Raw genomic sequence first — 21448 nt, 5'->3', positions numbered from 1 at the left:
CAGAAGAAGAAAAATGGGGGCAGGTGAGAGAAAAACAAAGAAGAAGGGAAGAGGAGGAAGAGGACCTACATTACTTGAGAATTTATTCTCAGCCAGACATTTTGCCAAGTGAAACAGAATTCCAAATAGTTAAGGGCCTTGCTCCATTCTGACTGAGATCATCAACTGAATTAAAATCGTTTTTCTTCTCCCTCAGAAGATTAACATGTGATATATGGCTGTAATTGAGTCAGCCTTAGACTGATAGTTAGAATTCCTGGGTTCAGAGTGGTCTTCTGCATTGCAGGGCTCCAGGGAGGATCAGCCAAGATGCCCCAGGTAACTGTGTCTCTGTGATTGTGTGAGTGTGTGTGTCTGTGTGTGCACAGGAAGAGGAGGTGTTCACATGTGAGTCAGTTGGCATACATTTTTTAGTTTTAAATGTAGTCAAATATTTTGATTGCATTCCCTTTTAAAAAATAGCTAAAAACTAACACATGCTTTAATCTGGTGAACATACTCAGGAGTTTAACATCTCAAGTTCAAATTCTGTGCACAAGCTGGGCCCCAGCAGCTCCTGATACGGCACTAGGCTGTGCGCCACGTGGGGAGAGAACTGAGTGAGATCAAACCGAACCCACACCGGGGGAGATGGTTCCACGCCAGGCTCACTTTCCTGATGCACCCAGGCAGGTAGTTAAAAGCTTCGGGATTTGTGCGGGGGTTAGCCAAGGAGAGCCATCATCACTCTGATGAACAATAAATGTTAAAAATAGAAACCTTAATTCAAAACGTGAGTTCAAATTTACATGTAAATACACTCTATAATATAAAATAATCCTATCATATATCTGACATACATTACTCCATCTAAATTATTTATATTTTGCCCACAAACAGTCCATATTCATAAATATCATATTTGGATTGATTTATTTTTGTCTTTATACACCAGTCTGTTCTTCAAGCTCCAGGCTTTTAATTAATCTGGATTTGGGGTATAAATTCTTTGTGCCTTGATTAATACCAAACAAGCTTCATTTAATTAAAGAGACAGGCTGGTGAAAGACATTTTAATCAAAAATTTCATATGCATACAGTACATCTGTATTTAATACTCACAAAGGAAAAAAACACCTGATTTATTGTATTTATTTTTTAAATGTTTTGAATAAGGCAATAGTTCTGTTTCTGGTGATGAATGCCTTCTGCACCTACTTCGTCTCGGAGCCATCATGGCGGCGAAGAGAAAGAACACGGAGGCCCAGAGAGAGGCCCCTGGCATCATGGCGTGCTGGATGCGGAATGCTGGCACATCTCACGTGGACAGGGGAGAACATGAGAGATCACCTTTGTCAGGACCTGGCACCTCTGTTCAGAGCCCTTGAGGGCACCGCTCTTCAGAGAAGGTAGGTGGGGAAAAGGAACATAATCTAAAATTGGAGAGACTTGTCCTGTTTTTCAATTTGTGACTTACGTTGTTGAGAATGGACGTCCTTTTTAAACCAGTATTTCATTCCTAGACGTTTTGATGGAAGGGCGTTTCTGTAATTGCACTGACATCCACAGGCTCTGGTTTTCTTCTTTCACACGGATTTACCAAGCTCTGCACACCCATCTCCTCGCTGCTGGGCACCCAGACTGCTTCTGCTTGTTCCCTCTGTAAGCACCGATGGGATCCACATCCTTGGACATGAACCTTTGCTTATGAATCTGGTTATTCCTTAAACAGAACAGAGTCCCAGCATAGGAAGTCTAAGAGATAATTGGTTCCGTAGCTTCTTGCTGCATTTCGACAAGTGTCTCCCTGAAAAGCACCAGTTTATCTGCGCCCCACTCTTGTCCACCACCAAGAGTGACTGTTTCTCTGTGTCCTGACCAATCTCATGTTCATGATGAGCCTGCATTCCACGGTTTCATTACATGTAGACCGTGACAGGTGAGTTAGCCACGCATCTACTATAAATACAGCTGAGAAAAAATTAATCCCGTAGTTGTTTTAGAGCATGAGTTACGTGTTCCCCTCACCAAGGGCACTCATGCTTGCAAACCCGAGGGGTCAGGGTGCCGGCACCGTGCAGAACTGGTTCTCCAAGAGAGCTCCTGCACCAGCAGCATTAGAGTTTGCTAGAAGCACAAATCCCTGGCTCCACCCCAGCCGGCAGAACCAGAAATCCGGGGGGCGGGACCCCACGCTCTGTTACGTCTTCCAGAAGATTCTCACGCACACCAGGCTCAAGGCTTTAGAGGAGAAAGACCACACTGCAGCCAGCCGCCCTCCTGCTGTGAACTCCAGCCGCAGCCAGGAGGCGGCGACGAGGCAGGTGTCTGCGAGGTGGCGGGAAGGTGTGTGCCCTCCAGGGGCCTGTGACCCCACCGGGTGGAGCTGTTCTGAGCGGGGGAGGCAAGTGGGGGTCCTCAGGGCAGAAAGCGTGGACACAGCCCTGACCCCACCCTGGGGCCATTAGGCTTGGTTCTGTTTCGGAAGAGCAGGCGTGGCCCCCACAGCTCACCCGTCCATTCGCGCTAGGGTTCAGGAGGACCCGGGCACCCTGGGGCCGGTACTCCAGAACAAGATGCTCCTCGTGGTGCACGCAAGCCCCCTGCGTCGGACGTGCGAACGCTCGAAGGCATTTACCCTCGTGGATCAAACCGACTGCTGGGGGAGTCTGGCCGCGGGGGGCTGCCTCCTGGCAGTCGTACGAGGCGTGAGCGGCCAGTCAGCAGGAGAGCCTCCTGCTAACGCTCCGAGTCCCCTTCTTTTCAGCTTAGAGCGGTGAGGCCCCCGAGAGTAATGCATTTTCACAGAGGTTCCCTGGGAGGGGCCCACTGGCTTCCATTGCACCCTGTGTCAGAGGAGGCTGAGGCTGGAGAACATCAGCAGTTTGCCAGCATGGAAAGTCCTCCCTGCTGCTTCCATGACGATGGACACAAACAGCCAGGACAACGGGAATGAAGCTGAAGAGGATGAGCTGACAGAGGGCACGCCAGCTTTTTTAAGGAGAGATTTCCTTCTCTGATGAACTAACTTACAGTAGCTACAGTGGTTGCCAAGACACCAAAAAGAACCCACATGGAATTTAAGAAACGGGAGACCCAACTTACTGGTTTGAGAGCACGGAAAATGGTAAAAGCATGTGATCTTGCATAAAAGAGAACGGAAAACTCTTGGTAAAGTATCAAAACAACGCTGCCTTGCAACGTGTGGACCTAAGGTTGGACGGACACACCGGCGTGCAGCTGCGAGGAGAGGGACCGCACGTCAGGTGTCGTCATGGTTCAGCCACAGACAGGCAGCTCTTCACGCCGGGCAGGGCAGACCTTCCTCCCCAGCGCTGGGGCCGAGCAACAGCCACGGCTGCTCTGGGCGAAATCTTTTCTGCTTAGTTCACCGTGCGTGCGAGCATTTTAAATTCTGCTTACGTGGCTTCTTTTGTCTAATTCTGCAAGGTGTTTGAATACTTACTCCTCTCATTAAATTAATTAATCCATCATGAAGATGTAATTATTTCCAAAATTAGGATTCTGAGGGAACGTCAACATTCAAGGGAAAAGAGACCTGTGACTGTATATTTATGATTCAAATATTTGTTAAGCCCTGAACAAGACGGAGCCAGTTATGTGAAAGTGAAGACATTAAAATATTTGTGTAAAGATTCTTCCTTTGTGAATTTAATGGATGTGAAGAATAGAGGTGTTTGATCCAGAATGACCCAGACACTAAGTCCAGATAAAGCAGCCCTTTTGCCATTTTATGTGGATTTTAAATGTGAAAATGTGAAATACTGGGACACAAAATATTAATGAAGTCCCATTTTCTGTAAAGAGCTGAACTAAAGAACATCCACATGGTTTCACTTCATGAAGAGCCACACGGTTTCTAACCTGCAAATTGCAGGGCATTCTCTGCTTCTGCGCTGCCTGTGTTCTTGCTCCGTAATGACGCTTCGGCTAGTAAATGGGAATGTTCACTCCGTTCTCTAGGAGGTCATGCTAACTTTGGGCTGGTGTGTCTTGTCGCTGCATCCTTGTCTGCAGGAAGGGGCGGGGGGCTCTCTGGGGTCTGCTCCGTAAGGGCACTAACCCCATTCGTGAAGGCTCCACCCTCATGACCTCATCACCTCCCAGAGGCCCCGCCTCCAAATGCCATCACCTTGGGGGTTAGGATTCAACATGCGAGTTTCTGGGACGCACACACTCAGTCTGGAGCAACACTGAAGTCACATTTTGCTGAATTTGACAGTTTTGTGACCACTGAGAGACCCTTCCCAGTGCACAACCTAACAAATTGAGTGTGTGTGTCCACATGCAGATACACACCCAGACACAACCACATTATGCATGTATTTCTACTCATCTGCTCATCTGAGGCAGTTGGATAAATAAACATTTGTGCACTTGGAAGAGAGATGTTTTGATTTCTTTTCAAACCCACGTGGCTGATTCTGTCTGAACTGGGCACGTTCACCGCCGGCTCCCTCATTTCTGTAACACTGGGGTTGGGGGCCCCTTACCAGGAATCTGGCATTGGGCACAGAAGCAGACACAGACCTGCAGAGCCCACAGCCAGACACCAGCGAGGGCCCCCGGCCTGGAACCATGGAGCACAGGCCCCCCAGCGCCTCTGGAGAGGCCCGGGCAGTGCTCACCGCGGAAATGCGGGCCTGAAAGCAACGGCAAAGGGAGCCAACCACACAGCTCGAGGCTGGGGCTGCACGTGAGGCACCTCCCGGGGACCTCCGGGAGGTCGGGGCTCCCGCCCGAAGAGGCTTGACCTGCTGTTTACCCAGAAGGCTCGTGCCTGCGGTTAGCTCAGCAGGACCGGGGATGGAACAGCAAGGAAGCGTCCAAACAGCTGAGAGGCACAGCCAGCCGCACGCGGCTTCCTCCACAAGCCTGCTGGGGAGAGGCCGCAGGCCAGGCCAGCCGGAGCACAGGGTGTGCTGAGCGTCTGCCAATCCCACCTGCAAATCGCATCTCGGATGCTGTCAGGGAGACCCTTCTCCCACACGGTGTGCGCTGACTCAGGATGTCCGCGGGCATGCTGCTCTAACGTTCTCCGGGCCACGTTATCACAGAATGCAGCCCAGGAGGCTGCTGGACGCCCTTTGTGTTAGTGAGCTCACAAGCCATTAGAGGATTTTGAGCTGAAAAGCAAAGTGATTTGACCCATTTTTAAAGCACGGCTGCAAGAAAGGTGGTGCAGCTCTCATGGGAGCAGGGAGAGGAGGCAGCAGCCTGCTGCAGTGTGTTTCAAAGTTCGGACACAATGTGGGCTTTTCCCACAGGCTTGGTCTGAGAGATGACGCCAGGTACCGAGGCCTGAGCCACCGGACGCACAGCGTTGCTGTTACCAAGACGGGGGCATCGAGGGAGGAGGGCTGGAGGGCCAGACGAAGAGTTAAGTTTCTCCGTGTGAAATCTGAGGCTCCCATTGGGTGGCGATTGGACATTTGCTTAGGTGTGTTTAGAGTCAAGGGGAGATGTCTGTGACAGGGACCATCAGCCCCAGGGCGGACGTGACACCGCAGGTGGTGCCGGACAGCTCCAGCAGTGAGTGTAGGCTTCAAGCAGGAAATCTGGAGTCTATCCCTGGTTGCTCCAGGGTTTGGAGTCAGGGAGATAAAGAGGAAACAGCAAGCGAAATTTAAAAGAAGGGGCTCATGAGGGAGAGAGAAAGCCAGGAGAGGGTGCTCTCCGTGAAGCCAGGAAAGAAAGAAATCAGCCGTGGCTTCAGTGGCACCGCTAAGTCAACAGGAAGGAGGACAAACTGCTGCAGGAAACTGGGTGCGAGAGGACGGCCGTGTCCCAGGTCCCCGGGGCACACCCCTTCAAGCGAGGGCCCATGGCTTCACGCAGGAAAGAATTCAGAGCAAGAGGGAGCAGACTGAAGGTAGAGGTATTCAGGGAGACACACTCCACAGACAGAGCGCGGCCATCTCCTCAGGCAAGAGAGGCCACGGGGTAAGGGCTGGTCAGTTTTCACGGGCTGGGTAACTTCATACGCTGTCAAGCAGGAGCAGGGGGTGGGGGTTTCCTGGAATTGGGCCCCCACCCACCTTTTGGCCTTTTATGGTTAGCCTGGGAAGCACCATGGCACCTGCAGGTGTGTCATTGAGCAGCTGACTCACTGCGTACAAGGAGCCCATGAGGAGGCTCAAGGTCTACGGGAAGTCAAGTCTTCTGCCACCTCGGGTTTGGCAGGTGCTAAGAAGGTTTGCTGTACCCTCCGTGGCTGTATCCGTCTTTTAAAGGCTGTGCCCCGCCCCCTGCCCGCCTGTCTCAGAGCTAATCACTGAACTTGGTGAAATGTCAGACGTGTGGGGACGGGAAGGGACGAGCGGCTGTTTGCACTGAGACGGAGAGAGTGTGTGAAGAAGAAAGCTAGGACCAGAAGTCCCCGCAGAGGGCCCTGGTGTGAAGGGCAGTGGAAAAGGGCTACAGAGAGAGAGGCATGTTGGGTCCCTTTGTTGTTTGGGGTGCGTGAGACTAAGTGGGGTAGAATTGCAGGCGGTGTGCTGGTGAGAAGCACCCGGGAGAGAGAGGATTCTTGTCTCTGGGGCCCAGTCGTTTCATTTTTCTGGAATTCCAAAGGAAGGGTAAGGCTTTTCATGATAAAGGCTGTGTCTGGGCCAAGAAATGAATTGTCACTTGCAATCAAGGAGTCTTACAAATGCAGTCCCCTAACCAAAAAAGCAGAAAATACATGTCAGAACGCTCAGAGAAGAATAATCATTTTAGAGAGTTGAGCCCTCTTAAATCAGGACAGAGAGCTGGTTCACTAAAATGAGAAATCAGTTTTTAAAATTCACACTTAAACATTACATTTTGTTATGTTTTACCTTAAAACACATAAGCACATAATCATTTGCCATTTTTAAAAATTCATTTTTATAGATACACTGTTATTATTTTGTTGTTTAAATATTCCTGTAAGGTTCAGACCCACTATTTCTATTATTTTTGTTGTCTGTATAAATATTCCTGTAAGGCGCAGAGAGGCCCAGCTCTCCTGCCCGCGGGCGCCTGCAACCGGCCACGCGCGCCTCCGCGGCCAGGGGAGCGAGGGCTGAACGGCCTCGCAGGAGCGGTCACTGCAGGCAGAGGCCCGGCTCCACAGCAGAAATGGGGCTCCGGGTGCAGCCCCCCCCGGTCCCTCTCAGATGCACAGCGGCATCTCTCACATCTGGCCACAAGCCCGGCGAGGTGTCTGGCTTTCAGGGGAGCTTTATCTAGGCTTTAATTTTCTAAATTATAGAAAATATAAAGTAAAAGTAATGCCACCCGTGTCATTGTGTTGTTTTAAAGTTAGACGCCGGTTACACAACGCGTGCTGCGTGGTGTTTAAGCAGAGGACACGTAAACATGCGCTGGGTGGTCACGTGGCTTGTCACTGTTCACGCTCGCATACCACCGTTATGTTTTATCACTCATGGCAAGTCCTTTCAGTATCTTTTTACAGTGAAGAAATGAAGATTTTGAGAGACATAAAGATGACACATAGCTTCCAGTTTCTGCTCAGGCCTACAGAGTCTCACCCTGAAACTTTCAAGGGAAAGGTGCCAAACAAGAAGTCTGTGGCTTTTCCCGAACACACTGAAGTTGGGAAACTGCTGACTCGCCCAAAATCAAACAACAGACTGGTTCCCGCTGAGAGAAATGAGGCGTTGAGGACACTGGCCTCTCTGGGCACAGCCGAGAAGAGCTCAGATGGGGTGGTGGGCAAACTGTGGGGGGAGATGGCTGTGCAGGGATGAGAGAGGGCGCTTCCTGGAGCTGCACGCGTAGCTGGTGCCCTCGTGTGCGCCACCCTGCACGGTTCTTCGCCCAGAATGAAACCAGGGGAGCTGCATAAAAGCTGGAGAGCGGAGGAAGGTTCCCTGGGCTACAGATTTGGGGAGGGAAAACACCACCCACTGCAGGGAGGCCGTGACGACCTGCCAGGTTCTGTTCTCTCCTCTTTGGAAAAAAACTTACAATTCTTAGGCATGCTTATCTACCTAGACATTCTCGATGAATGTTAAAAAAAAAAATCTGTACTCTATGGACATAAACATTACCACTCAGGATACTGATGAAAACCTGGTTCAGCTAAGAGTGGAACAGAAGGAAAAATGCCCTCGACCCCTGGAAGGAGAGACGTGCAGGCAGGGCTCAGACTAAAGCCGACGGGCCACGGATCCACAACCCAGGGGCCCCGGAAGGCGGCACCTGCCTCAGGCCGAGAGTCACAACAACAGACCCCACAGACATCAGCGGATACAAGAGGGAGGAAAAATGCGCCTAAAGAGTCAACAGTTTAGATGAAACTGACCACCTCCTTGAAAGACAAAACTGCCAAAACTCACTCAATAAGACACAGGTCACCAAAAAGTCCTATGTCTGTTAAAGAACTTGAATTTGTAGTTAAAAATCGTCCAGTAAAGAAAACTTCAGGTCAGACAGCTTCACTAGGGAAGGACAACAAACACTGAAGAGAGAGCTGTTACCAATTCTACTCAGTCTCCTCCACGATGCAGAAAGGAAATCAAATGCAGAAGCAGGATCAACGTTACCTTAATGTGAGAGCCAGGCGAAGACAAGACAAGACGAGCCAACGAAGTCTCCGTGAGTATGAACACAGCCACCCGCAGCCACAGCCTGGCAAATTAAACCCAGCAAAGGACGAAGAGGGCGATGTGTTAGCAGAACTTAGAAGGCTGGTTCAGTACGAGGACGTCAATCAAAGCAATTCACCATATTAAAGAGATAAATCACAGTAGATTCAGGAAATACCTGACAAAAAGATCATCTCCATTCATAATGAAAACTCTCCACGAAGTGGGGATAGAAGGAGACGTCCTCAGCGGGCTGGGTGGCACGTATGCAACCAGCTGTACAGCCTGCAGTGCCAGTTAGTGACTGTCCATCAAACTAAACCCTAGGCAAGGCCGTGCTCTCTCACCACCACGGACTGTACGTCGTGCTGGAAATCCGAAGCCTCTGTTTGTGGAAGGCACGGCTATCTGCCTAGAAATTACCAAAGAATCTAAAAAGATCTAGAAAGCGAGGGTATGTTTCACGATGGTACGGAATACTGAGCCATGCACCGTCTGTATAAGAAAATCGATTGTTTCTCTCCACGCTGGAAATGAATCATCGATGCAAAGGCCTCATTTGTCATAGCACCCACAGCTAAAGCGCTTGGGTATAAACGTACCATTGCAAGTGCAGGATCTGCACGCTCAAGCTGCCACAATACCGAGGAAAGAAATCAGAACAGAACTCAGTGAATGAAGATACACGCCATGATCATTATTAGAAACCTCAACACTGTTCATCTGCCATCTCTCCCTCATTTAACAGGTGGATTCAACACAATCCCAATGGAAACGCCAGCAGGTCTTCAGGGATACGTGTGCAAGCTTATTCTACAATCTAAATGGAGAGACAGATGCCCTAGACAAGGCAAAACAATTCTGGAAAACAATAATACTGTTAGGGACTGAGGAGACTTGATAACACAAAGCCAGCTGGGGTCCTCGTTTGGAAAATGGAATAGTAAAAGGAGAAACTGATGAGTTTAAAATAAATATTGGGGTTTACGTGACAGTATTACACCAGTGTTAAATTCTTAGTTTTTAGGACTGTGCCCGGTTTACGTAAGATGTTAGCACAGTGGGAGTTAGGAGAGGCATATGTATGAATTCTCTGTGCCATTTTCTGTACACAGTTTCCTCTTCTGTAAGTCTAAAACAAGTTTAAACTAGGAAGCTTTAAGAAGAAGATGACTAAGATAAAGAAAGTTTCCCTTGGACACTTCTGTCTAGAAGCAAGGGGTGGAGAAACTCAGGCGGAAGTGACGTCGCCTGCCACTGCTGAGGGTTGCCTGGGGCTGTGGTGCGAGGCAGGGTCAGGCTATATGAGATCAGTGGGACAGCCAGGCCATGAGCCAGGCACCCAGCCCTACACATGTGCTTAGCCACTGCTCCACGGAGCAGGCCACGGGCGGCCTGCGAGGCAGTGAGGATGAGGTCCCCAGGCCCCAGGAAATGTGTGTCTATTTGCCAAGGAAGGGGTTCCACCGTCTGCCCTGAACCCTTATTTGTTCGTGGCAAACAGCTTCAGGGTGACCTTCCATCTCAGCCCCCCAGGGGCTCCCCATGGCCCAGCAGTTGACCAGGATGCAGAGGCCACTCCTGGGGTTTTAATTCACCAAATTAAAGAAGAACCAAAACTCTCCTTAAAATGTTTACTCAGTGAGTCTTCACAGTAAAAACAACAACAACAACAAAACCATGAAGAGTTTAGGTGCCTGACTTAAAGGTCTGGGTGGCATTTGCCAAGCCTGATGCAGACGTCTGACTCTGGGAAGGAAAACCTGGGCTGGCCCGGAGTGACAGCTGGTCACCCAGGCCCACGGGTGGCCCCGTATCTTCAGCGGCCAAACAGGCGCTGGGTTACAGGAAGTCTCAGTCCGCTGTCCTCTCAGTGCTGTTCTGTATCCGCTCACAAACTCCCCCTTCGCACCCTGAGATAGTGGGAGGAGATACTGGGGGGAGCCGGGGCAGATGAAAGGGAGGGACGGCCTCCCGCGGCTCCGGGCTCGAGAGGGAGCAGGTGACTTATCTGATAACACCAAAGAGCCGGCCTGGCAAGGCGGGTGGTCTCAGTAAGCGGATTTGATAACCATTTTCCTCCTCAAAGGAGAAGGCAGCCACTTTGAAGTCACCTTAACATGGACCTTTCATCTGAGTTTTCACTCACCTCAACCCAAAATTAAAAATTGTTTTCAAAATCTCAAGGCTCCTTGTGTGAGCAGCACGCTCTGGTCTCTGCCTTTTTCTTTTTCTTTTTTTTTTGGTTTGTTATCTAGGCACAGAGACATGTCCGTAAGAAGTGTCTGTTCCTCCAGCAGCCCCGGGCCTGGCTGGTGCGCCCAGAGCGCCGGCGCACCGCTCGCCAGCAGCAGCCGCCTCCGCCCTGAGCTTCCCTTCCTGTTCCTCTGCCTCTGCCTCTTTCTGCTGGGGGCGTTTCAGCCCTTGGAGAGCTCCAGGCCACGCACACTTGTTTCCAGGACGCAGCAGGTGAAGGCGCTCACGGCTCTTAAGAGTCAGACAGAAGGGCAGAAGCTCCAGGTCCTCTGACTCTCCCAGGGGGAACGTATCTTGGTAAAATCACGAAATACTTATGTTCTAAGTAACTGCTTAATGTCCCAGAATTCAAGGCAGGAGGCATCCGCCAGCCTGAGCAAAGTGTTATGTTCAGTGTCCTGTAGGGGCGCGAAGCAAAGAACTTTTTCAATAAACATTTTTTCGCTTTAAAGAATGGGTTAAAAATCTCAGGGATGAAAAGGTTGCCTATTTCATGATTCCAGAACTGTGGAGACAGAAAAAGACCAGGGGCTGGGCAGGGAGGGACGAGCCAGAGGGGCACAGGGGGCTTTAGGGCAGCGACACTCCTGGGTGACAGGTGGACACACGCCATTACACGTTCGTCCAGGCCCGCAGAATGGACGGCACCAGGGCTGAGCCCTGACGTCAGCCTGGACTCAGTGGTGATGGTGTGTCCGTTCAGGAGCACCAGCTGTAACCCAGGTGCCCTCTGGTGGGAGTGCGGGCAGTGGTGGAGGGGGCTGGGGGGGGGCGGGGTGCCGGCAGTGGGTGGCGGAGCCTGTGTGGTGGGGGGACAGGGGTGCATGGGAAATCTTCACACCTTCCTCTCCATTCTCCTGTGAACTTAAAACTGCTCCAAGGAAAAAAAGCTTAATTAAAAAAAAGAGAGCGAGAGAGAAAAGAAGGCCAAACCAAATGCAAACGAGGCATAAAACACTAGAAAGGCCTGAGGGGCACGGGCGGGGGTTTTGTTGGGAAGCCTGGCTTTGGCTGAAAGCTAAGTATCTGTGTAACTTTCCTGGTTTGTTTTTGCTCCTGATACTCCTTCCCTGGTCTACAAAACAGGACCAGTATGTAATTGTCTATGGTGATAAAATGGGGTATTTTAAAAATCACAGCACAAGAACCCCAAACAGCTCAGCTGCCTCGTCCTGCCCCCAGCCTCCCCAGAGCTACAGGGAGGGCGGGGCTGAGGCCCCCGCGCCGCGTGCGGCCCCCTGTGCCGGGGCTGAGTCTTCACGGCCCTTCTGTCCTCTGGCTGAAGAGATGAAAGGCCTGCTTTGCTTTGGTCGCGGTGGACTTGGTTCTGCCTCCAAGTTTACGGGTGAAGCCATTCCCATCTGAAGTTCTCAGACTGCCCGGATGCCCAGGAGACTGGAGCCCGAAGCTCTGCTAAAAGCACCGTGGAGCGCTGGTGTGTTTCACCTCATCTTGAGCCACTACCGCACGACCGACACATCTGCTCGTGATGTGAGCAGTCAAACCAGACGGCCGGGGTTTACGTGCTTTCCTCTGATATAAATCTGCTGTTTGCTCACCAAATCTGGTTTTGGTAAAAGCTCAGTGAAAGAAAGGTGGTAGTTGACAACAGGGATTAAAGGAAATGCCACAAAAAGAACAAACATCAAATGAAGAAAATATCACTCATTAAATTTTCTTGAAATGGGGAAAAAACTACTATTATTCAATTTCAGGAGCAGAGCACCCTCAGCGCAGCTCTGAGATCCCTGCTCCTCGGGCACATAATTTGGGAACCACAGTGGGGAAGTGTGTGTCCTTTTGTCTGGGCCTCAGAAGATTTAGGAAAGATTAGAGTGATTCAAGAGAAACAGAACAAGACTGACAGATGGCCTTTCGCGGGCCTCAGGCTCCCAGCAGTTGGCCTCTGTCACCCTTCTGTTTGTGTGTGTTGGGGGACGTGGTGGTGCTTATAAGCTGTTTATTCTCAAACTAGTCTTTTTTGCTTCTGTTTAAAACCTTTAAAAAATGTCTTAGGTATAACAAACATCCAGTAAAGGGTACACAGCTCAGTGCATTTCTGCCAACGCACACACCTTGTGACACTTGTGATCAAGGCACTTCCAGCCCCAAAGTCTCCCCGGCCGCCCCATCCACAGATGCCCACCCCGCCATCCCCACTGGAAAGCCTGTTCTGGGTTCCTCTCCTTGGAGCAGCCACGTCTGCTCTGAGCTCCAGGCAACTGGACCGTCCAGCATGCCCGTCCTCTTTGCGGCTGGCCTCCTCCACTCAACAGTGAATTCCGAAGAGGGGTTTCTAAAGGACGGAACACGTCTGGGCTCTTCCCCAGTAAGGAGGGCTGGACAGCGCCTGAGCCTCGCCTGGGCACTGAGAGCTCCACGCACCGAGGCCAGGGCCCGGAGGCTGAGGACGGGAAAGCGGCCACCACCCCCGCCAGGGCCACCCTCCACCCACCGGAGCCCCGCCGTCTGCCTGCCTGGCAACAAAGCGCCTCCGCTGCTGCTGCCTCTAACGGAACACGCCGGGCTCCTCAAGCATCTCAGACACTCGGGACCAGGTCACACGACTCCGGTGCAACTGTGCTCACAGCTGTTCACGCCACAGTCAGCATGGCCGTTAGCTGCTCTTGCTCTGAGATGCAGTGAAGCGGTGCTGACCCAGGTAACAGTGTCAGCTCCCGGAAAACGTGACAATGAACGGTGACTAGGAGAAAACTAATTCGACTTTATTTTCACTTTGGGGAATATAAACAATGATTTTTTAAAAATAAGACAAAATAATCCTATGATGAATGACTTCCTGTTTCGTGCACACAAGGGCCTGCGGAAATATGCCACAGAGCCATTTCTGGGTCAGAGTAAATTAGAGTTTGTAATGCATTTGCCTATATTGAGAAAGCATAAAAAAGAAATGAGGTAATTCTGTCAGGGCCTGATGCTCATTGTTCACTGAAACAGAATGCAAGTTATGTCTTTGGCTATAAAATAAAATAATGAGGCGATATATTCCAAGTCCTTCCCATAGATTATAAGCTCAATCTTCCAATTGTGTATATTTAATGACTCCACAGTGCTGATCACTTATTTCCAAATGGTATTTGGAGATAATAAGCTGGAGTCTGCAGTGTGCTGTGGAATTTACTTTCCCAAGGCGGACGGTGAAAAGAAATCACTTTGTACCTCCAGACCCGGGGAGCCCCTAACAGAGTCACCTTCCTGCAGCTGCCCAGGGTGCTCACGCCCGGCCTGCCGCACCCTGTGGTTTTCACAGCAGCGGGTAGAAATCCACACTCTGTCAACTCAGGGTCACCTCTTCATTAAACCCATCCATTGTTCTTACTTGTTTAATAATAATTGACTTCCTGAATCTCAAGACAGAAAACCAGAGTCAATGACAATACCTGTGGCAAACAAAGCAATAATAATGGTGAATTTGAGGTATGCTGAGTGTCACTGCGTCTAAATACTATTTAAATCAAAGGAAGGTCAGGGAGAGATTGCATTTGAAAAATGCAGAGTAAATGATTATCTTCAGTTCTATACAACTCTTAGCACGTGGCATCATTGCTTGTGTTTACTCATGCTCTCTCTGTATTAGAAAGCCAGCCCAGATGGCCGGAAGGAGCACGTGAGAAAGCAGGTGAACACGAGAGGTGGGGACTCCGCGCACCTGCTCGGGAGGTCTCATGATTAAACTGAACGTACAAGAGTAGAAGCAGATTTTTAAGAGAGAGAGAACGTATCTTTGGAAACTTAATTCTCATGCAGTATGAAGCAAGGGTGCGAGAGAATAAAAACAGGACTATATGTTACAACGTTATTCAGCGGTCAATGTCAGGACAAGAATCATGAGCAGAAACAGGGGAAGGAGGGGTGAGGAGAAGGGAAGCAGGACACGGGAGACTTGCCGGTGTGGTCTCCGTGGCACGTGCGTGACTGCGTGACTGTGTGAGGGTCGTACAAGACAGAGCCAGCACCTGCCGCTGGATGAAGGCTCTTCGAGGCTGCTGGCAGTCAGGTTAATGCACAAGGAGGTTTCCGTGTGGGTAATTTTTATTTGTCAATTATATGTCAATAAAAATGAAAAGAAAAACAGGAGGTTCAATGACTGCATCCCGTGAAACGAAAGAACTGCCCTCCTGTCCCTTCCGCGTCCTGCCCACCATGTGAGGCTCTGCGGTCCCGGTGGGAACCTGCCCATGCGAGCAGCGTCTCCTCCGCCACCCCAAACGGCCCTCGTCCCCGCCGAGGTCAGAGGTCGCTGAGACCAGCTCACGGAAGGATGAGTGTTTATTCTATTCCTTTATACGTGTGGATCTGAAAAGTCCCAGGAAGATGACTCAGTATTTTTCTAAATGCCATGCTCTGCGCCGTTTAATCATATCTGGGCGAGAACCTTCCCTCACTTCCCTTCCTCTCCAAACCCCACCGCTATCAGCTCAGTCATCTGCCAAGTCCAGGGTGCATTTTCTACTCCAGCTGTTTTCCATCAATATCTTGTTTCTGTTAAAATAAATGTTTCTGAGGTGTGAACTGCTTTACAGTTACCTAAAGAAGGTGCATGCTTGGTTTTCATAGCATGTTGATGTAAACCAGATTTTAATATTAATGAATTATTTTATTGAGCCCTCAAAGCTCAAGAAACAGATAATTTTGGTCCAGAAGAAAAAGAGAAAAGACATTTAGAGCCTTCAGCCGAGGAAACTGGCCGTCTCAGATCAAATCTCGCAGCGTCGCCGCCTTCCTCCCGCGCAGTTCGCAGTAGGCGATGTGCCTGACGTAACCTCTGACTGTCTTGCTTCTATTTTTAATAATTCTCTAAGCAACTCTGCTTCTCATTAGAACATATTTCAATTTCCCAAACAAGAGTGAGTCTGCTTCAGTTATCAACACAGTCTTAAAAATTGTTAAGGTGGTATTTCCAAGGATCGCTGTCCGCTAGATACTTCTCTTCCAAAATTCTTTCGGTGACTTTTGAAATCTCCCATCAGCGCTGTTTAACACCTGTGAGTCAGACGCGGACTCTGTGGGATGTTAGGACAACGTGTCTGCCCTCGGTGCTGGTCCCATGGGGGAGAGAGGATGGGGACAGTCTCCCAGTGCAGCATGGAAGTGCTCCGAAGGCCAGTTCGGGCTGGAGGATCGCACGGGACTCACCAGTGGTCCTCACGGCGACCTGGCCGCATGGCCTGGGGGCTTGTGAGATGCGTCTGTGCCAGACCTCGTCCCAGACCTCGTCCCAGACCTGCACAGCCCGCGCTGGACGACCCCCTGCTCCGATGAGACGGGGCTGTTGTGTGGGAAGCCCTGATCCAGATCAACGCTGCATCATTTCCATTCCGCCCTCACGGCCCGGAGGGGACACATTTGTAGGAAGAACAGTAACACTGTTCTGACAGCATTTATTGTCAGAGAATGAAGATGCTGCACAAAAAAGCCAAAAACACGTACAGCAGAACAGCCCTTCCATTCGCTCGTCAGAGGAATCTGTCTTCTTCTCTTGTCCAGAGGCTGTGACAATTCTCGTCACCTCAGAAACAGACCTGCGGTTTCAGGGGAAAATGTTATTTTTGTCTTCTCTTTGGTTTAGGCAATGGCCACTCTTTACGAGGATAAGTAAAGACACTGAGAAATAATTTTAGTATTATTTAGTGAGAGAATATCAAAACAGAACCTATAGAGAGTTTTTAGCTTTCTTAGGAAAAATAACTTAGAAGTCTTCATAAATGGCCCCAAACTGCTAACAGGAATGGGATGATACAATAATGTTCTTATCCTATAATTACCAGTCTTGTAATATATGTAAGTAAATATATTCAGAGTATACAGTACACAAATTGTATTTTTGTACATTTCTATTCGACTTACTTTCTACATAAAAAGTTGTCTTAATGAAAAGCATCACAAACATGCCTACACTTGGCAAGGATAACTGATTTTAAATGTAGAACTGTATGTGCGAGCAGGTTCTCCTAAGTGCAGATAGGTGGCTCATCACAGGGGAAAACGTGGCTAGGGATAAATCGCCGTAATTTCTGGTTTGGCACCCTGAGCCTGCCACAACGTGTGATTATTAATCGCTCACGAGCAGGGCGCTGCGTGTGCTGGGGGGCTTTAAACTGCGACCCCACTCAGAGAAAGAGCAACTGCAGGGGACGCTCTCCTGCGCTCGCCTCTCAGATCCAGGCGGAAAGTTCGTCTTAAACACTTGATTAACCTTGGACTTAGAAGAGTGCCACCAGGACACAGCACCTGATCACACGGTTTGCACAAATGATAAAAAAAAAAAAAAAGCATTGCATTTTCTGCAGCTTTTATAGAGAGAAAAGAGAGAGCAGGGACCCGAGGTTCTGGGTGGAAGAGCATGTGTGGCGCAGTGACCCCCGGAAGCACGCCCCCCAGGGCGCCGGTTCCCCGGTTACGCCAGCCTCCAGAACGCGGGCACGTCTTGCTGGGCTCCGCCGCACCGGGCACATCCAACCCAGGGCGGGAGGGCCCCTCACAGCTGAGGGCGGAATGTGGTCGCCCTTTCCCATATGCACACTTTTTAAAAAATTTCAGTACTGTGTTGCCTAGAATTTACAAAATGCTATGGGTCTTAGTGAGCAATATTTTATTCTTATTATGATGAATAAAGACAAGGTTAACTTTTAAAAATACTGACACGTTTCGGTTCAGAGTAAGTGTTTTTCCAGGGCAGTATTAGCGAAGCAGACGCCCACAGAACGCCAGCTACACCCAGGACGTGCACTAGCTCCTCCAAGGACCGCGAACGCAGGGAAGGCATCGTACACCAACCAGACCACAGTGTCATAAAGGGGACACAGCGAGCACTCACACTGCGACGTCTGGTCAAAACCCGGTGGTGGTTTGAGGTTATGTGGACCCTACAGGGTTCAGAGACCCGGGGAAGGCTTGCTCAAAAGAGCTCTGCGAATCAGGAGATCTCCCTGAGACTGCGGGGCAGAACAGCGCTGGCGGAGCTTCAGGCTGGGGGACAGCTTAGATAGCTCACAGAGGGGCGCTGCAGGTTGAGAACAGGAGTACATCTAAGCCTCAGCAGGAAAGGAGGCCGCTCCCTCTCACTCACATAGCCTGACATTAATACGGATTAATGCACACGAGAAAATGAGCCTGGGAGTCTGAGGCAGTAAGAAGCGATGGCCAATGACACTGATTTTCAAAACCACTTCTATCAGATATTTTAGAAATGGGTACAATTCACAAGACATCACAGATTTTACTACCACAAAGGGGAAAAAAACCTAGTGTTGGGAGCAGAAGACAGCATTTCAAGTGCTGGGGGCACCCTGTTCTTGACAAGGAGGGTGCATGTATAGATCTCATAATGGGTACCTTTTTAGTTTTGGGGTTTTCCCTCTATCCTTCTGTTCAGATCTCCATTCTAATGTGCCTTCAGACTTCACCACCTGAAAAAGAACCAAATGCCTGTCTGCCTGCTGAGTACTGCAGTTTTCTAAGAAAAGAGAAATAACTGCTCTGAACATTTCAATCGGACATAAAATTGCTTAAATCTTTAAATAACAATGTAGCTTTACAACTGTCTTTGGAAATAGTGAAAAATCTAAGTCAGCTTCAGGTTCAAACACATTATAGCATAAACTCACCAAAGTCAGACTAACATTCTCCTAAGACAAACATTAACTTCTCACGCATCAGTGAGAATCACCTGAAATTCTTGTGGGGAAGAAGCCGTAGCAGAGAATTAGGGTCCACGGGCAGCTTGCGTGTGTTTTTATCATGAAGCTCTCAAATAATGATGGTTTTATAAGAGCTTACATTGCAGAGCATCATAACAAAAGTATATATTTCTATACACTCGGGCGCACGCGCGCACACACACACACACACACTACAGATTTAGCAGAACATTGAAAAGAAATATGATAAAGTGATCATGTTATAGCTTTGCAGGTAATTATACACAGAGATGGATGTTGAGGAACATGGATTTTTCTTATCACATTGAAGCCAGCCTCCGGTTCTTTAATTTCAGAAATTGGGAAATGCCGGATTCTCTACAAAGAACAATATTTTTAGTGAGATAATAAAAACACTGTGTAATTACATACTGTTTTTAAGCTGAGTGCTTGGTAAACATGTCCCGAAAGCACACCGCCGAGTTGGTCGTGCCTTTTGTTTCGTTTGGAAGTGCTCCTCTACGTGCTGAAAGGAATTTTAATTCCAGAATGCGTGGTGATGAACGGAGGTGAGCTCAGGGCAACAGAAGTCTTGCAGATGATTTTCTGAGGAAGACCAAATATGCACTTAAGGGTCTCTTTATGTAAATAGTGGCTCACATACTCTCTCATATTCATTTATTTATATATGCAATCAGTAAACTTCAACGGAGGTGTCCCTCATGCTGGAGATTTTATTACTGTATATGACAAACAAAACAACACAACAGCAAGACCATGTGGACCTTGGGCTCGGTCCTGCCCGCACGCACTGCAGTGTCCCCAGCGCAGGGCCATGTCCAGGGTCCCGGGCTCTTCGGTCCAGGAACCCTAGCATCCCCCGGCCTCCAGTTCTCCCTTTGATGAAGAGGAGACAGAGGCCTCTCCCCGACCACCACGATCCAGCCCCCAGCCTGTACCCACAGTTACACCGGAGCCAAACTGGGCCGGAGGTCCTGGGCCTGCGGTCGTGTGGGACGAGCATAGGGCTGGATCTGGAGGGGGTCAGGAGAGGCAGACGGTGCCGTCCATGACGGGGTTCACCAGGCTGAGAACTCTCCCATCGCAGACGTCCACCCGCAGGAGGGACCCAGGGATGCTGCTGACACACTGCTCGTGAGACTCTTCCAACAGCAGGTGCCCGGCAGCCCCCGGGAAGAGAAGCGGAAAGGCCAGACGGCCAGTTAGGAAGGGACCCAGAGGCTCAGAGATGCGGCACGCCCATCGGCCCCCGTGCGGCAGTAACAGGCGCCAACAAGCATGGCGCTGAAACGACACACACTTACTACCACTCGGTTCTGAAGGCCAGGAAGCAAGTTCAGCATCACTGGGCTGAAGCCACGCGTCCCAGCCCCGGTCCCTCGGGAGGCTCTAGAGGAGCACCCACAGCCCACGCCCCAGTTCAGGGCAGCACCCTGCATCCCTGGCTCCTGCTCCCTGTGAGCATCTTCAGAGCCCACGGCTCAGCACCGCCAACTCCCACCACACCGCCCTCCTCTGCGGCAGACTCCCCCTCTGCCTCCTTCTTGTGAGGACTCCTGTGTTCAATCCAGGGCCCACCCGGAGACTCCAGGATAATATCCCAGCTCCGGATCCTTCACTGACAACGTCTGCCAAGTCCTCGTCACCAGGGGAACGTTCCCAGGTCCCGGGGATTAGGACCTGGGTCTCTCTGGGAACCATCATTAGACCATCGCACCACGTACTCTGTCCCAGCGTGGCCCGGCGGCAGCTGCACTCATGAAAGGAAGAAAGAAGCTGCAGGGAGGGTTTCCGGGCTGTTCTCTCCAGGCCGAGGCTGCGTCAGCAGTGCCGTAGAAGGGTCAGGCCCAATGGCAGCAGTGGACTGGCAGGGCCCCAGACGACAGAGTCGCTGCAGGTGAACCAGGGAATAAGCAGTGCGGGCCCGGCCCGGCCCCGGCTCACAGGCGGCTCCTGGACCGACGGGCGGGGCGCGCGCTGCCTCCCTGGTCCCCGAGCTGGTGAACAGTGTGACCGCACCCCTGGCGGCTGGTACAGCCCCGTGCTAACCTTCCTGTGGAGTGAGCGCTGTCACGGGGGGCTGGGCAAGGGAAGTCTGTGAGCCTGCCTTCCCGCCGCTCCTCCCACCAGGAGAGGGGGCGGAGGCAGCAGCGCCACCCCGAGCGCAGGTCTGGGCCTCGCACTGCTGCGGGAAGAGAACTCACAGCGCGGGAATGTGTACACAGTGACAGTCGGCGGGGTCTGGAATAAGAAAGAGCGGACGGTAGGTGTGAGGGCCGGCTCATGGAAGGACCCGGGGGCAGGGCCCCGAGTTGGAACCCTTCACAGCAGGCAGTGACACCGCAGAGAGCAGGGAGCACAGAGGAGGATGGCGACCCCAGCAGACACGCTGACCCGCCCACTGACATGGTCAGCCTGTCACTGTCCACACCGTGGGCACGCCAGCCAGGGGAGGGAGAGATCACGGTGGCAGAGAGGGAGACTTCTCACGGGTCCAAGCACTGGCTTCAGGCCCCAAGGCAGATCTAGGTCTGGCGCCGACCAAACGCCCACATTTCCCGCAACAGAGACCCACGCTGGGTTCTTTGTACAGACTTATCCCTGAGGGGGGCTGAGCGACTACCTGCCAAGCAAATCCCTACACTCTGAGGAACAGCAAATGCTTTTGGCTGAAACAGGCATGTGGACCAGAAACCGGCTGCCTTTCCTGTGTCCTGCCCACAGGCCTCAGCCCACGTCACTTTCCAGCAGCTTGCAGCGTGCTGGCTGCGCCGGCCCCAGTCCCACCGATGACTTCCTAGCACGGGGAACCCACACCACAGCGGAAGAGCTGTGGGGGCAGCTGACCGCGGACCTCGGCAGCTGTGGGGGGTCCAAGGTGGATCCGGAAGTCAAGAAAGCCTTCTTGTAATCATCGTCAAGTTTTCGGCATTT

Source organism: Camelus ferus, chromosome 35 (genome assembly GCF_009834535.1).
Source record: "Camelus ferus isolate YT-003-E chromosome 35, BCGSAC_Cfer_1.0, whole genome shotgun sequence".
Lineage (NCBI taxonomy): Eukaryota > Metazoa > Chordata > Mammalia > Artiodactyla > Camelidae > Camelus > Camelus ferus.
This window is presented reverse-complemented; position numbering follows the sequence as displayed.